Consider the following 18,047-nt stretch of genomic DNA (forward strand, 5'->3'; position numbering starts at 1 on the left):
GACTCAGATCAACAAAAGAAAATCAGCGTTTTAATCACGTGAACCACAGCTACGTGCCTTGGAGGTCGCTGGTGACAGATTCCCTTTAAATGTATTCCTCTAAGAGCGGAGGGGGAGCGGTATGTAATGTACTAAATGTGATGTATATAGCACTCACCGTCTGTAGAAAGCTGGGTGGCAAACCACCATGAGAACAGTAATGGCTACCACCAGTGGCAGCTGACGGGAACATTAAAACCCTTCATAGGACGACTCAGGGTCTTACATTTTCAGGCATTTTTTCTCAATGTTGAAAGGAAATGCACTTTAAAAATGGGAAAAACACGTGGACATCTTTTCACTTCTGACCACTGTGATTTTCTGCTTCTAGAGACACAGCAGGCTGCTAAAGATAGCTTCATGTGAGCAGTAATTAATAGCCAGCATGTGGGTAGTTAGAATACCCGTGTATACAATGGCGAGATATCAGTGCGGCGCGTAAAATACAGACAATAAAAATGGTTTATATAGTGCTGATACACAGGAAGACAAGATCATGTGCACTGGAAATAAGAAATGCCAAGATCAGTTCGCAATATGATTAGCTGTCCTCCTCAAGGAACGCAATCGCCTCTGAAGGCGGTGTACTATCGCCTCTCCACTGTCTGCTCTCTCCCTTAATACCTACTGGTTTTTTTTAAACTTTCAAGTTTTATTGATTTTTCAGCATAAGAAAATCAGACAGTAAATATGTCACTTGCATAAGCCAGAACAATGTTAAGATTTGCATAGTACAACTTTGGCATTCATATTGTGATGCTACATAATATATGCAAAGCATATTGGTGACATACACAACAGATTGTAACACAGTCATTCCAAGAACAAAACTAATAAATTGAATCCAGAACTTGTGATCCATTTCTAAGATATAATTTATTCTATACTTTAGCGTGCCCCTCTATGTGTTTACCTTACACCTTTATCCATCCGCCGTCCTCCGTCCACCGCTCTCTCCCGCCATATATGTATACCACATCATCAGTCACTACAAAGCTATAGAGTGAATCTTAACTGCGAACGGACAAGAGTTCCACAATTCCCACCTTTTGTGAGCCCTTAAGCGTTCCGAGTGAGAGTCTGCATATATATATATTCATGTTGCATATACTGGTTAACTAGTGAGATCACATCAGGCACCTGAGGAGTAATGGGCATCTTCCAGGAGGTCGCGATAAGCTTCCTTGCAGCCGAGAGAATGCCCATCACAACCGGTCTATGGTAGTGAGGTAAAACTCCTATTCCGATTGATAGGACAGCTAATGGAGGGTCGAGGGGGATCTGGAAGCCCGCCACTGTCGAGATAAGGTCCTCCAAAAAGGGAGAATAATAGGGCCCGACCACCACATATGTGATAAGCTTCCCTTTTCCCCACAATTCCTCCAACAGTTTGAACTATATTCAGGATCCATGTGTGCTATGCGGGCCAGCGTCAAGTACCATCTAAGTTGTATTTTCCTATTTTGTTCAATGTGATTAATGCATTTGGCAGTAGCTATCATCCAGTGGAAAGCATCCCTCCACTCCTCGAACGACCAAGAGCTCTCAAACTCTTCTTCCCATTTCACCATAAAGTTCAGTTTTGTTTCTAGAGTAGGGTCAAGTGCATGATATGCAGTAGCTAGGCCTTTCCCCTGACCTGTCGTACTAATAAAGTATTTACCAAAAGGGGTAATTTTATTCAATGAAATAATAGGAGGTCTCGTTCTTTGCAGCATATGCCTAACTTGTAGGTATTGATAGAAACAAGTATTAGGTATACCATAATTTTGGTGCAAGGTCTCAAATGTTTTCATAGTGTCACCTTCATACAACTGATCTAAACATATGATACCTGCTTCCTCCCATTTCTCTAAGGAGAGATCGGGAACCCCATACGTAAGCGCAACCAGTGGAATCTCAGATCTCTTAGGTGAGAAAAGCAACCCTTTCTCTATATAATGGCACCAGGTCCAAACTGTTGCTTGCATAGTCAAGAGAGGGGGTGAAGATTTAGGCGCTTCCAGGGAAAGGGCGGCAAGAAAGCCTGGAAGAGAACCCCGTTTTGTGTAGGTGGATTCTAATTCATGCCATCTCTATAGCGAGGAAGGCGCCCACCACTCTTTAGTCTGCTCAATGAGGTTCGCCTTGTAATAACAAATGAGGTCCGGGACTCCAAGTCCCCCTTCTCTCAGTTTTGGGTATAGGGCTCGTCGGTCCACTCTAGGTGTTTTGTTACCCCATATAAATTTTATAAGATCCGACTGCAACAATTTTAATATTTTTTGAGGAATGATAAGAGGGATACATCTAAGTTTATAGAGGATCTTAGGTAGAATCATCATTTTGACCGCATTAATTCTGGCCAGCCATGACATAAACAACTTAGAATACTCAGCATAATCTGTTAGTAATTCTTTTCTCAGGGAATCGAAATTGCTCCTCATACCTACTGTTTTAATTAAGATTTGCTGCCTCCCAAACTGCATAAGTGAATAGGTATATCAGTAGTAATAAGTCAGAGCAACTCGACTTCTTGTATTTTCTCTTTAAGACATTTTACTAATGATCCAACTGTTTTTCTCAATTAGAATGACTTGTACAAGTAATCTCCAGCATTAAATACTGGTGACTCATGCTTCAGTCAGCATTTTTAATTTATCATAATCAACATGAGGTCAAGGACCTCACGGAGGTAAGATGTTGTCTGCAATTTGCATGACTGAAGATATTGTGATTAAACTGCTTTGGGAGAGGTGTTAGAACAGCACTGTAAGTGGCAGACAATCAATGTTGCACCGCTCCACCTCTATTTATACTTGGTTTCTCCAGCTTAACATAAATAGTCTTCTCTTAGTCCTTCTCACCCTAACCTTGCCCCACCTTTGGATTCATTTCCCCAGTTCCTTAGTGGAAAGAAAATTGCCTTGGGCCGCAAGCATATGGAAAATCCATGTGCAGGAGGCTGTATGGCAGCATACAAAGTCCCATGTGACTCCATACTACAAGGCAGCAGAGACTTCATGTCTTGCCCTATGACTGAGATCTCACCCAAGGAGCAATGCTTGTACAGAATACCTTAAAGGGGTTATCCCATGACTAATGTGAAAAATGAAAATCAGACACCATATAGTACATGACAATCTCTTTCTAACTAAGCTAGAACCAGCCCTGTACCTCACATGGATCCAGAGATCTCCCCATTCATTGCTCTGCTAGATTTATATCCAGCTGACAGCTCAAGGGGAGTGTCTTATCTGCTGCAGCTAAGGGGGCGTGTCTCAGCTCTACCTATCACAGCACAGGGACAGTTGAAGGATTAAACTGAGCATGTGCGGCCTTCTCCGTGAGCTGGACAAAGAAATAAGAACAAACCGTAGGTGGCGCTACAAAGATACATTTTATTGAATAACTCAGGCGCTATGCTAAATTTTTTATTACATGCAATTATAAAAGGATTTAGATCCAGGTCCTGGTTTGAAAACTGTAGAATATTTTTTGTGTCATAACCCTTTTAATAATTGTCCATATAATGGAGCATGCTACAGTTAGTTTGTCTACTTCTGTATAAAATCTGCATCAATGGCGGCACAGTACAGCGCCATACACCTCAAAGGGTGCTCTACTGCAGCATTTGTAACCATAATACAACTACATGCATGAGACTTTTTGCATAATAAGAACCTTGAAGGGAAAATATATGGAGCATACATTTCTGTAAGAAGGAACCCCGATAAGTAAGATTTTTAAAGGGGCAACAGGTGAATAGGAGACTTTCCCCAAGCTGTGAAAAAATAATATTCACTGGTTTAATGGGGACTTGTCGGAATTCCTGACATGTCTGTATTAGCAAATGGTTGTATTCCCTATAGAGCTGTTCAGGAGAATCTTTTCTTATAATGCCTCATTCACACGTCAGTGTTTCACGGACGTGTGCTGTAGGGATCGACCGATATAGATTTTTTAGGCCCGATACATATACTGATAATCTGTGAACTTTCCGGCCGATAGCCGATAATTTATACCGATATTCTGTGAATTTTCATTTTTGAAAAAAATCTGCTGAAAATTTATGTTTATTGTCAACGTGTAGTTATTTTTTTTGTAAATATTTCTTTCTCTTTTATAATTAATATTTTGGTGTGTTTTTTTTTTTTTACTAACTATTAGCCCCCTTAGGGACTAGAACCCTTGTCCTATTCACCCTGAGAGATCTCTGTCAGGGTGAATAGGATCTCACACTCTCCCTGCTGTTCTGTGCATAGTACACACAGCAGCAGGGAGCTTAGCATAGCAGCCAGGGCTTCAGTAACGTCCTGGCTGCCATGGTAACCGATTGGAGCCCCAGGCTTACACTGCTGGGGCTCCGATGATCGGAACTGCCACTGAGGAGGAGGGGAGAGGGGACCCTGTGGCCACTGCCACCAATGCAATGAGAAGGAGCGGAGGGGACCACTGCCACCGATGTTAATACTTGGGGGGGGGCGGGGGCGCACTGCACCACCAATGATTAATACTGGGTTTTTGGGGGGGGGGGGGGAGCACTGCGCAACCGATGATTAATACTGGGGGGATTGGGGGGGTGCACTGCGCCACCAATGAAGATAAGTCTCTCATTAATTCATATACAGGAGGCGGGAGCTAGCTGCAGAATCACATAGCCGGCTCCCGACCTCTACGAGCGGTAGCTGCGATCCGCGGCACATAAGGGGTTAACTACCGCAGATCGCAGCGACCGCTCATAGAGATCGGGAGCCGGCTATGTGATTCTGCAGCCAGCTCCCGCCTCCTGTATATGAATGATTGAGAGAGGTATCTTCATTGGTGGCGCAGCGGCCATAGCCCCTCCTCTTGTCCTCCCTCCTCTCATTGGCGGCAGCAGCAGCACAGGGGGAGGAGACACTGCTTCCTTCTCCCCTGTGCTGCTGAGGGAATACGGAGAGCGCTGAGAGCAGCGCGATCCTTGTTCTCCGTACGTTATCGGTATATCGGCAAATTAGATGCCAACAACGTTGAAAATCCTTAATATCGGCCGATAATATCGGTAAAACTGATAATCGGTTGATCCCTAGTGTGCTGTGCATGTTCTCCACGGACAGCACACGTCCCCATTCATTTTAATGTGTGTATTCTGACAGAAGTGTTTTACCAGGGTCCATGGGTCGGTGTTTTTAGCACGGATGCATGCTCTATTTTGTCAGTGTTCACGGATCCATCACGTCCATTATAGTCTATAAGTCCATGAAAAACACGGATGCCATCCGTGTTTCACGTATCGTTAAGAAGAGATGCTTTAAAAATGATTTTTCAGCTGTTCAGTGTCAGTGAAACACGGATGCAACGCAGACAGCAAAAAACGGACACGTGGACCCAACACAGATCCTTCATGGACAGCTTCACGAAAGCATCACTGACCACCTGCTCACGGATTTGAGCACGGACACGTGAATGAGGCTTTACTCTGTGTTTTGCCATTCCTCTGTTATTCCTCCTGAAAACGTATGAATAAATTGACAACTGAGCGTTAACATTCCCTTGGACAGCCTGGCACTATTACCACTGAACGGACAGCATCAGACTGCGTACAGACACGCCTCTAACTGGTAACACCCAGCTGTCCGTGCATTCAGAAATTACTAGTAGGAATAACAGAGGAATGGCACGAAGCAAAGATCTAACTAAACATGCCCCACAATTCCTATTTCATGGGAAATGCACTAAAACGGATATGTCAGGAGATCTGACCGTCTCTGTAACATGAAAAACTCTCTTGTATATAATGAGATATTTCTGATACTTAAAAAAAGGATGAAGATCTGGGTGTCAGAAGTCCGCAGAGTCATGGCCGCTATAAAATCTCTGAATGGCCGCGTCTGTGGAATCAGTAAAATAAAACACACGTAACAGGCCTACATAAAGGGGAAAGCCGACTTTATGATTCCAGGGCTGAGAAAGACAACCGTACCCTGTGAGCAGGAGGCAATAAATAATTCCTCAACGCTGCAAGAAAATGACTCATTCTTTTCGGTGGTTATGACTGAAGTTTGAGCTAACATAAGAGGATACATCTCAAAGAAAATAGATTTTTGGACAACTGGGCATTCAACCTTTGCTAAAAGAAGGAATTTTCCAGCGCCTGCAAAAAAAAACTCCTGTCATTTTAAAGGCACGTACGAATGCAAAATATAAGGGCCATTCAATTAACCGCATGAAAAGCATTTGATATAAAAGCAGTTAATAGCAGATTGCACTTAAAGGGGTTCTCCGGGCTTGTACCTAAAACGCCTCTGTCAGCTAATCTGTAGAGAGAAGACACAGTACTTATCTATACGTCACTCCGCCAATTCTGCGACCCTGGCTGGGCCGTCTGTTTGCTCTTCATCTGATGTCGCTCCTCTTTCTTCCTGCGCAGCTGCATGATGTAAATGTCGCAATACAGGAAGAAATAGGAGCATATCCGGCCGTGACGTCAGAGGAGGAGCCTGCAGCCAGGATTGCAGAATCGGCAGAAAGACGGAAGAATAAGCACTGCTCAAAATGTCTTCCCTCCACAGGTTAGCTGAAAGAGGCCCAGAGAACCCCTTTAAAGGGCATCTGTCAGCAGATTTCTACCTATGACACTGCCTGACCTGTTACATGTGCGCTTTGACAAGGCCCGGCAGGCATGATGATGTTTGAACTGCCTGGCCCTGTCAATCCAAGTGCAGAGGATGGGGCAGTTGCAGAGAGCAAACATTTAATTTCACCCAACCATTTGGAGGTCATGGAACTGTGTATTGATAACGCTGGAATACCCCTTTAATGAGCGCTGCCACTGCAGATGACCATTGTAAGTGTTGGCGGCTCATTTAAGGTGCCCTAGGCGCAAAGGGGGCGTTGCCTTTACTCCTAGAGGCTCTGCTCTCTCTGCAACTGCCACGGCCTCTCCACTTTGATTGACAGGGCCAGGCAGTGAAAACATCATGAAGCCTGGCCCTGTCAATCAAAGAGGAGGGGGCATGGCAGCTGCAGAGAGAAGAGCCTCTAGGTGTAATGACAACGCCCCCGTTGCTCCTAGAGGCTCATTTGCATATATTAAAACATCATTTTTCTCAGCAATGCGGACACCTATGAACATGGGACCAACACAGATGTCTTCATCTGCCAAGCGCACATGTAACAGGTCAGCCGGTGTCATAGGGACAAATCTGCTGATAGATGCCCTTTAATATTGATGACTTATCCTCGGGATAAGTCCTAAACCTGTCCAATCAGCTGTATGAGGAGACGGCACGCACAGTGTGCACATGCCGTCTCCAGTTTCTCTTCCTGCTGCTGCTATGCCTATGGCAAAGCAGAGCAGGAAGAGACGGGAGACGGCACGTGCACACCGTCTCCTCATAAGCTGATCAGCAGGGGTACCGGATGTCAGACCCCCGCCAATCTGATATTGATCACTTATCCTGAGGATAGGTCATCAATATTAAAAGCCCCGAGAACCCCTTTAAATTTGCAATGTAATCAGTGATAAGAGTTTTTTATTATAGATTACAGTTCTGATGCGACCTGCGTCACCCGCTTCGAAATCAATAGACTGCCTTAGAGCTAGCTGTATACAGAATATATGACTGCTAGTCAAGCTTTTCATGTGAAACTATTCATCTTAAAGGGGTTGTGCACTCCTTCCAGGCCACCAATATCAGATCAGTGTGAGTGTGAGTAACTCTGGCTCAGGAACTACACAGCTCCACCCATTGTGTAGTGGAGAGAGTTGGTTACTGCGGCATTGAAGTGAACGGAGGCAGCACTGCAGTAATCAATGGAAGCAGGTATGAAGTTCCAGAGTTACTGCAGACGAACTGATCAGCAATTAGGGCCCCTTTCAGACGAGCGAGTTTTCCGTGCAGGTGCAATGCGTGATGCGAACGCATTGCGCCCGCACTGAATCCGGACCCATTCATTTAAATGGGTCTGTGTACAAGAGCGTTGTTTTTCACGCATCACTTTTGCGTTGCGTGAAAATCGTAGCATGTTCTATATTCTGCTTTTTTTTTACGCAGCACTGGCCCCATTGAAGAGAATGGAGCTGCGTGAAAAATGCATCGCATCCGTAAGCAAGTGCGGATGCAATGCGTTTTTCACTGATGGTTGCTAAGAGATGTTGTTTGTAAACATTCAGTTTTCTATCACATGCTTGAAAAACGCATCGATGCGCATTCCACCTGCGTGATAAAAACTGAACAACTGAACGCAATCGCAAACAAAACTGACTGAACTTGCTTGCAAAATGGTGCAAGTTTTCCTGAACACATCCGGACCTAATCCGTATTGTTCATCTGCAAGAGGCCTAAAGCTCCTGCAATCTAGTAGGAGCAGGTCGGCAGAGTCGCTTCCTCTGTTAGTCACGGCGGTCATGTGACCGTCAGGGGTGTCTGGGGCAGGGGCAGAAGCAGAGCTGCATGGTCCAAGGAGACCCTGATCAGCTCTGCCTGTGTGTAATGCCCCCACAGAGGACTGTTTTCCCCTGTAACTGGGGCTCCTGAGGATGCCCCAGTTACAGTGAAAAAAATAATAAAAAATCTGTGTCCTCCAGAGGTCTTTTAATGACCTTCTGGGGGGGCATATGTGCCAAAAATAAATTGAAATATAAGAAAAAAAATATATTTTAATGCAGTAATCAGTCACCATAGTTGCCCCATTCGCTCAAACCTATACAGGTTACATATGAAAACGATAGTCACAAAATAGGGAACCCATTGCAATAATTAATTTTTGCATCAGTTTCAATATTTAAGAAATAAAAAGCTATAATTTAAAAAAAAAACTTTACATTTAATTAGGGGTTTCCCTCCAAATCAAAACCTAGATTAATAAAATACATATACTTTGGTAGCCAAACAAATAAAAAAGTTACGGTCACTAAACCACCATGTGCATAAAATCACAAAAAGTTGCCTGGACATTGAGGCTTTTTTTGGGCCCGGTCATGAAAGGGTTAACAATAATATATATATATATATATATATATATATATATATATATATATAATTTTTTTTTGGCTTAGTAGCAAACTGTGAATTCATAATAAGGTTACTGAACCCATCTACTGGGGTCCATTTGATTATATGCCCTATTTATACCCTAATAGTTACCCCCTCTATGAGCCAGAACTGAGAGCAGCTCTCAAAGAGCGCCTCCAGTTTTGGTGGATCTACAGACGTGGCTACAAGTGATCACCGGAGGTCAGAAAAGGTGGACCAGCAGCTTCCAGTTCCACAAGGGTTGTCTTTCCATTAACATACCTTTAAGGGCAAATTCAGACGACCGCATTCGTTTTGTAGTCCGCAAACTGCGGATCTGCAAAACACCGATGCCAGCCGTGTGCATTCAGCATTTTGCGGAACGAAACGGCCAGCCCTATGATAGAAATGCCTATTCTTGTCCGCAGCGATGGACAAGAACAGGACATGCCCTATCTTTTTAGCGACCCCACCGAACAGAAGTACGGATGCGGACAGCACACGGTGTGCTGTCCGCATCTTTTGCGGCTCTATTGAAATGAATAGGTCCACATCTGTTCCGCCAAATTGCAGACACAAATATACGGTCGTCTGAATGAGCCCTAAACAAGCGTTTCTAATGCATATTACAGCGAAGGCGCTTGAGCAATATGGGACAGAATACAAGAAACGCTCCGTCCATGCAGCACAACGCCTGGCGCTATTCTGAAACATGTTGTATGAGAAAGGGGAAAAAAAAAAAGAACGACTCAGCTATTAACTGCTCTCGCAACAAAGGAAATGATCTAATGCAGTTGGACAGCTTAGCCTGACTAGACACTTGGCTGCCAACAGAAAATAATAAAGATATAGGAAGCTGGACCAGTTTAAACAACGTCCCCACCACATAGCGTTTCCATGGCGACAAAAGGCTAAAGAATGCAAGAATATCCTGAAAAAGAACACAGCAAGAAAGCAAAAATGCGTTCTTCTGCCCCTGGGAATGCGCGTGCTGAGGACCTGGCCGGAGGGATATCGTTGTGGAGGTTCATAACAGAGTTTTAACCTGGAGAGAACGTCATTGTTGCAAGATTATTAGGAGAAAATTAGAAGTTAGCGTTCTACCCAAAGTTGTTTCATTATACTTCTTTTACTTATAGAGACGGCGGAATCTTCCAATTCTGTTGCGGCAGCCATATTTTTGGAAACATTGTAACTGGAAGAGCGGACATATTGGTTGCTTGGTGGTCGCGGGTAGACCTAACACTTTGGCCCCTTTCACACGAGCGAGTTTTCCGTGCGGGTGCAATGCGTTATGTGAACGCATAGCACCCGCACTGAATCCTGACCCATTCATTTCAATGGGTCTGTGTACACCTTCCACCAAAATAGGCTGCTTCCGATGTTTTTGACCAGGGGCCTCCATTAACCTTGATCTGGTCCACTTAATATACTGTGTGGTCATTTTTGTGCTTTGGATGAAAATGGTAGGTTCACATCAAATCTTGATTTAAAAGGTCACACTAGAATAGGGTGGCATATCGATACTATTTCCAAACGTTGATGCCCTCTTCGGTTCAATACTAAGCTGCACAATAGCGCAGATTAGTATCAGGTCCAACTGAGAGAACTTAGTACACCGTGTCCTGATTAGTGGTCGCACATCTCTGGCAGTTGAGAAGAAAGGAGAGTGTCCTGCCCTTCCTACTGTGATGTGGCCAGCAAACAGGTGCAGTGTGGAACACACTCCTCCCTCCGCCACCAATGATCATGTGGGCAGGCTAAGAGCAGTGTCAGGAAGGGAGGAGGCAGTTTAGTACAGTGCTGAGGAACACTGCACGTGCCCAGGGAGTACACCTCGCTGCACTGCACATGCCCAGGGAGTAGGGGTGGCCCTAAAATCTATATTGCAATATAATTTTAAGCATGTGCAATATATTCTATATTTCGAGGGGGGGTTAAACTTTTTTTTTTTTTTTTACTTTTTATTTAATAACTATTAGCCTCCTTAGTGGCTAGAACCCTTGACCTATTCACCCTGATAGAGCTCTATTAGGGTGAATAGGACTTCACACTCTCCCTGCTGCTCTGTGCATAGTACACACAGCAGCAAGGAGCAGACTATGGCAGCCAGGGCTTCAGTAGCGTCCTGGCCATGGTAACCGTTCGGAGCCCCGCGATTACACTGCTGGGGCTCCAATCAGAGCCACTGCCACCAATGATTTAATCGTGTGGAAGGGGGGGGGGGCGCAATTAATGTAATACTTCGAAGAAGGGGAGTAGAAGGGAGGGGCTGTGGCCACAGCACCACCAATAAATATAGTTAATATGTCCGAATACAAACGTAGCTAACTGCATATGCCGGCCATAACCCACACCTGGCCTCTATTACTGCGCGCCGTGATCCGCTGCAATTAACCCCTCAGGATCACGGAGCGCAGTAATAGAGGCCGGGTATGGGATATGGCCGGCATATGCAGGCTACGTTTGTATTCAGTCCCTCCCCTCCTCCTCTCTGTTCTCATTGGTGGCGCAGTGGCCACAGTCCCTCCCCTCCTCCTCCTAGTCTGTTCTCATTGGTTGTCAGCGGAAACCGCACACAGTGGGGAGGGAGGGACTCTCTCCTACACTGTGCCGGCTCAGGAGAACATGGTGACTGCCGAGAGCGGCGCATGCCATGTCCTACTGCGATATGGCGATATAAACGAAATCTCTATCGTTGGCCAGATTTATATAGTTTATATTGCATATCGTCTATATCGCCCACCCCTACCAGGGAGTACGCCTCGCTGCACTGCACATGCCCAGGGAGTACGCCTCGCTGCACTGCACATGCCCAGGGAGTACATCTCGCTGCACTGCACATGCCCAGGGAGTACATCTCGCTGCACTGCACATGCCCAGGGAGTACGCCTTGCTGCACTGCACATGCCCAGGGAGTACGCCTCGCTGCACTGCACATGCCCAGGGAGTACGCCTCGCTGCACTGCACATGCCCAGGGAGTACGCCTCGCTGCACTGCACATGCCCAGGGAGTATGCCTTGCTGCACATGCCCAGGGAGTACATATGCCCAGGGAGTACATCTCGCTGCACTGCACATGCCCAGGGAGTACATCTCGCTGCACTGCACATGCATAGGGAGTGAAAGGCTACGGCACATCCGAGATTTGGAGGAGACAGGGGAATGTCAATAAAGATAGAAAGGAGGGTTTAAAAATCAGAGACTGACTCTTCAGGAAAGTGGTGCTACAACGCACACTACATTATAAGATCATTTTCTACTTTATGCTGAAACTACAAGTTATAAAATTCCATGTTCCCTTTGCCTACGATAGTTCTGGAAACTAAATCTCAAGATATTAAGTTCTGTCCAGACACTGAACAAGCAATGGATAACAGGAGAAGTAAACGCAGGGACTGGACAACAATGGCGATATACAAATGCCATAAATCAGGATCAGGAGCAATGCAACATATTAGTAAAGCGACCAAACTGCTTCTGTAGGTTATACGTCGATGTTCACTGCACAATGATGTAGGAAGGTGAACCTGCGCAGTTCACAGAGCAGTGTTAACCCCGTCTTGTGTTACAAAGAAGTGAGAGCAGCATGTATGATGTCATCCACCTGCAGTTCACACTGAGAACACATCAGATCATATGGCAACACCAGCATGCTCGCAGTGTGAAACAAGCGCTCTCACAACAAGGGAGCTCAGATTTATTGCGCAACAATTGCCAAAACAACCAACTACTACCATGTGCCCCCCAGAAAGGGAAGCGGCCGTCCACGAGGGCAGGTGGTCCCCTTACTGGAAACAGCTGATACAGCGTCAGCAATGCCTTCCTACAGGACAAGAAAGGTCTTTCATGGCCTGGCTCGTATTAAGGGGGTCAAAGAAAAGACCAAGAATAAAAAATGATCAACAAATTGGTTTATTTATGAAAACAAAACAGTCATTAATATGTGAGACGGAGGCAGCCGGGGTGTACTGGGACGACTGGCCCCACGCGTCCGGATCGGGGGGAAGCCAAAATGTGTTCATTAACTGAAACAAACACCGACTGAAAAAGGGCTTAGCCTCTATGGTCCCTGACAACAAGGGGATCCAAGAATGTCTTCTATCTGGCCGCTCCGGCCTGCTTATTCAGGTTTCCTGCAGCGGTTGCCATGATCCACCCAGGAACCTGTATTGTAAATGACTCTGTGGGATGAACAGTGAGTTAAAGTGTCATGTTTTCAGTAACATACAGTGGCGGAAATAATTATTTGACCCCTCACTGATTTTGTAAGTTTGTCCAATGACAGAGAAATGAAAAGTCTCAGAACAGTATCATTTCAATGGTAGGTTTATTGTAACAGTGGCAGATAGCACATCAAAAGGAAAATCGAAAAAATAACTTTAAATAAAAGATAGCAACTGATTTGCATTTCATTGAGTGAAATAAGTATTTGAACCCTCTAACAAAAAAAGACTTAATACTTGGTGGAAAAACCCTTGTTTGCAAGCACAGAGGTCAAACGTTTCTTGTAATTGATGACCAAGTTTGCGCACATTTTAGGAGGAATGTTGGTCCACTCCTCTTTGCAGATCATCTCTAAATCCCTAAGGTTTCGAGGCTGTCTCTGTGCAACTCTGAGCTTGAGCTCCCTCCATAGGTTTTCGATTGGATTAAGGTCCGGAGACTGACTAGGCCACTCCATGACCTTAATGTGCTTCTTCTTGAGCCACTCCTTTGTTGCCTTTGCTGTATGTTTTGGGTCATTGTCGTGCTGGAACACCCATCCACGACCCATTTTCAGTTTCCTGGCAGAGGGAAGGAGGTTGTCGCTCAGGATTTCACGATACATGGCTCCGTCCATTTTCCCGTTTATGCGAATAAGTTGTCCTGTGCCCTTAGCAGAAAAACACCCCCAAAGCAAAATGTTTCCACCCCCATGCTTGACGGTGGGGACGGTGTTTTGGGGGTCATAGGCAGCATTTTTCTTCCTCCAAACACAGCGAGTTGAGTTAATGCCAAAGAGCTCTATTTTGGTCTCATCAGACCACAGCACCTTCTCCCAGTCACTCTCTGAATCATTCAGGTGTTCATTGGCAAACTTCAGACGGGCCTGCACATGTGCCTTCCTGAGCAGGGGGACCTTGCGAGCCCTGCAGGATTTTAATCCATTGCGGTGTAATGTGTTTCCAATGGTTTTCTTGGTGACTGTGGTCCCTGCTAATTTGAGGTCATTAACTAACTCCTCCCGTGTAGTTCTAGGATGCTTTTTCACCTTTCTCAGAACCATTGACACCCCACGAGGTGAGATCTTGCGTGGAGCCCCAGAGCGAGGTCGATTGATGGTCATTTTGTGCTCCTTCCATTTTCGAACAATCGCACCAACAGTTGTCACCTTCTCTCCCAGCTTCTTGCTAATGGTTTTGTAGCCCATTCCAGCCTTGTGCAGGTCTACAATTTTGTCTCTGACATCCTTGGACAGCTCTTTGGTCTTTCCCATGTTGGAGAGTTTGGAGTCTGCTTGATTGATTGATTCTGTGGACAGGTGTCTTTTATACAGGTGACTAGTTAAGACAGGTGTCCTTAATGAGGGTGACTAATTGAGTAGAAGTGTCTAACCACTCTGTGGGAGCCAGAACTCTTAATGGTTGGTAGGGGTTCAAATACTTATTTCACTCAATGAAATGCAAATCAGTTGCTATCTTTTATTTAAAGTTATTTTTTCGATTTTCCTTTTGATGTGCTATCTGCCACTGTTACAATAAACCTACCATTGAAATGATACTGTTCTGAGACTTTTCATTTCTTTGTCATTGGACAAACTTACAAAATCAGTGAGGGGTCAAATAATTATTTCCGCCACTGTATGTTACTGCTGCTGCAGCATTATGCATGAGGCAGTCTTTAGTTTCTTCACTTACCACTGTTTTCCTTGATTTTTTTCCCCTTAGTTATGGCTGTTTTGAACCCTACAATAATCTTCTCAAGATGGCTCCTCTGCCAGTTCCCTGAGAACTGCCTTACCTCACTTCACATACACACTTGCTGTAGCCAGCAGCTCCCTGCCAGCCAATCAGACTGGATTACTGAGACACCCACCCTCACTCTGAAGCCTAATGCAGGCATGCAGTGTGACGGACCGCCCCTCTGTCTTCTGTTTACGCTAACGGGAAGACAGAAAAGCCCTCGCAACGGTCTTTTAAGGGACCAGTAGAAAGGGACAGAGGACATTAATAAAAGCTGTTATAATTTAATTACAGATCTTTTGATAATCATTGACAGACTAACTCAGGTATACATGCCTAGCTCTAATAAACTAGCAGATAAAAAATATGACAGTTTAAGGACTTCTTACATGGTCCCATGGTTGAATTCACTATGTTTTAGTGGATCTTCTAGTGCATGGCTCCCCATAAAATCATAGCAAATACATTTAAATAATAAGGCAACCAACATCTTAGGGCCTCCTACACACGAACGTGTGCGCCCTGTTGCTGTATTGCGGACCGCATTTGCGGATCCGCAATACACGGGTGCCGTTCCGTAGGCATTCTGCATCACGGATGCGGACCCATTCACTTCAATGGGTCCGCAAATCCGGAGATGCGGAATGGTGTGGGACGGAAGCACAGAACGGAACCATACGGACGCACTACAGAGTGCTTCCGTGGGGTTTCGTCCCGTACTTCCGTTCCGCAAAAAGATAGAACATGTCCTATCTTTTTGCGGAACGGCCGGATCGCGGACCCATTAAAGTGAATGGGTCTGCGGTCCGCCGCGGCTGCCCCACGGACTGTGTTCATGCATTTTGCGGGCCGCAGCACGACCACGGGGGCGCGCAGGTTCGTGTGCAGGAGGCCTAAGGGGAAAGTGTGATCAGAAAAAGATGTATTATTTAAGCCGTCTTTACATTAAACATATTTTTTAAGAATGTTTTATTGTTCATGTCACAATGTACACTGAACAAAAATTCTCTGAAACGCCTTTGGAGATGGCTTATGGTAGAGAAATGAACATTCATTGCATGGGCAACAGCTCTGGTAGACATTCCTGCAGTCAGCATGCCAATTGCACGCTCCCTCAAACATTGTGACATCTGTGGCATTGTGCTGTGTGATCAAACTGCACATTTCAGAGTGGTCTTTTATTGTGCGCAGTCTAAGGCACACTTGCTGTCTAATCAGCACCTTGATATGCCACACCTGTGAGGTGAGATGGTTTATCTCGGCAAAGGAGAAGTGCTCACTAACACAGATTTAGACAGATTTGTGAACAATATTTAAGAGTAATGGGTCTTTTGTGTATGTAGAAAATGTTTCAGATCTTTGAGTTCAGCTCATGCAAAATGGGAGCAAAACCGAAAGTGTTGTGTTTTTATTTTTGTTCAGTGTATATATATATATAAAAGAAAAAAAAAATATTCCAGAAACCTTGCAGTTTTTACTCTGGCCAACGAGCCTCAAGATAGACTGATCTTCGTGTTCTGTAAAGATCACTTGTCAGCTGTCATCTCACCTTCATCACAGACAGAATACAAAATAATGCACCATTCACAGTAGATGGTCACAACTTATCTACTCCTCCTCCCTGCACAGTGATCTCTGCACAATCACAAAGCATATCTAAGAAAACCTCCCGTAGAATCTTTTTTAAATCTGTTAACTGAAGCTCAGGCAAGATGGCCGCCCCCATATTCATGTACAGAAAATAGAGTACGAAATCTAAAAAAATCAGAAAATAAAACCACATTAGAAAGAAGAAAGTGTCGCTATCTGGTTTTAATCAGTCAAAAACATAAAATGATGCATTCCCTTTAAGGTAGGTACATTTATAAAACCTAAAATGAAGATAATTGTACTAAGAATGAAGCTCCATTTATGATTAAAGGGTTTTCACTTGAATGGAGCTTAGCCGCGCCCAGGCCAGTGATACTAGTCGTGACGTCACTGGGCCTGCGGTAAACAGCGAGAAGGCCGCGGCACCACTGCCAGCGCCGCTGCCTTCTCAAACAGCTGATCGGTGGGGGTCCCGGGTGTTGGATGCAGAACCCCTTTAATGCACAAAACGTGCAGCGCTGCTACAGTACTGGATCCTGAAGTGAATTGTATGAGGTAAAGGGAGAAGATAGCCTGTGTGGCGAAAAAAAAGTCAGAGACTTTACAAAAGCCAGAACAGGCATACGTCACCTCGATTTGTAATGGAAACAAAAAAGACCAAAATACATTCTCGGTTTAACTTTATAAATCTATGTTTCAACCCAAAGTGAAAATTCCGTAGATTAATGAAAACGGCAATTATAGGATTATGGTTCTCTGTGGGCATGAGGCACGCTCTGCTCAGATCGAAGGCTCTGTGTCACGCCATAATACTCCGGCCTCATGGCTGCATCTACTCTGAAGAGCAGGTACTTACATCTGGAGTAGATTATTTACTAGGAAACATAAGAGATTTGTTTGGAAAAGTAAAAAAAAAAATATATATATATATATATATGGAAAAAATGCAGGAATGCAGAACTTGATATCTCCTACTGTAATGTCAGCATCACGTGCCCCTTACCTCGGTCTCACTCCTCCTTATGGCTGTTTTCTGATCGGCTTGGGAGAACAGAAGTCAAGTGCCAAAAATCTTGGACTATGTAACCAGTGGCAGTAAAAAAACAAAGCAGGTGTGACATTTGCATATTGGCGATACGAGAAAAATTGGCAATGAATTACTTGATGTTGCTTATATAGCGTCAACGTATTCTGCTGCGCTGTACAGAGATGGTCATCACATCAAAGCTGCTCCCAATGGGCTCACATAATTTCCATGTCTCAGTCAAACTATTTCATATGAAGAGGCTGGCCAGTGGGATAAAACTTTGTAGGAAAGTGACATAATGGGGCCGCATTTCAATGCTTACCAGGTCCCAACTGGTCTTCAGTTCCTGGTCCTGTCTCAGCTTCCACTGGCAGCGGTGTCCCATCTCATTTCCTGTTTGTCAGGGCGGGACCAAGAAGTGGAGACTAGCGGGGACCCAGTACGTTTTGGAACCTCAGCAGCACGGGA

At 44.8% G+C, this 18,047-nt stretch overlaps 1 protein-coding gene across 1 annotated transcript in view; it reads right to left on the minus strand.

Annotated features, from left to right (window-relative positions):
• Positions 1 to 18,047, minus strand: part of CMSS1 (cms1 ribosomal small subunit homolog) — a 338,805-nt gene that overhangs the window by 254,270 nt on the left and 66,488 nt on the right. The gene's annotated exons all lie outside the window — the stretch shown is intronic.

Source organism: Bufo bufo, chromosome 3 (assembly GCF_905171765.1).
Source record: "Bufo bufo chromosome 3, aBufBuf1.1, whole genome shotgun sequence".
In the NCBI taxonomy this organism is placed as follows: domain Eukaryota; kingdom Metazoa; phylum Chordata; class Amphibia; order Anura; family Bufonidae; genus Bufo; species Bufo bufo.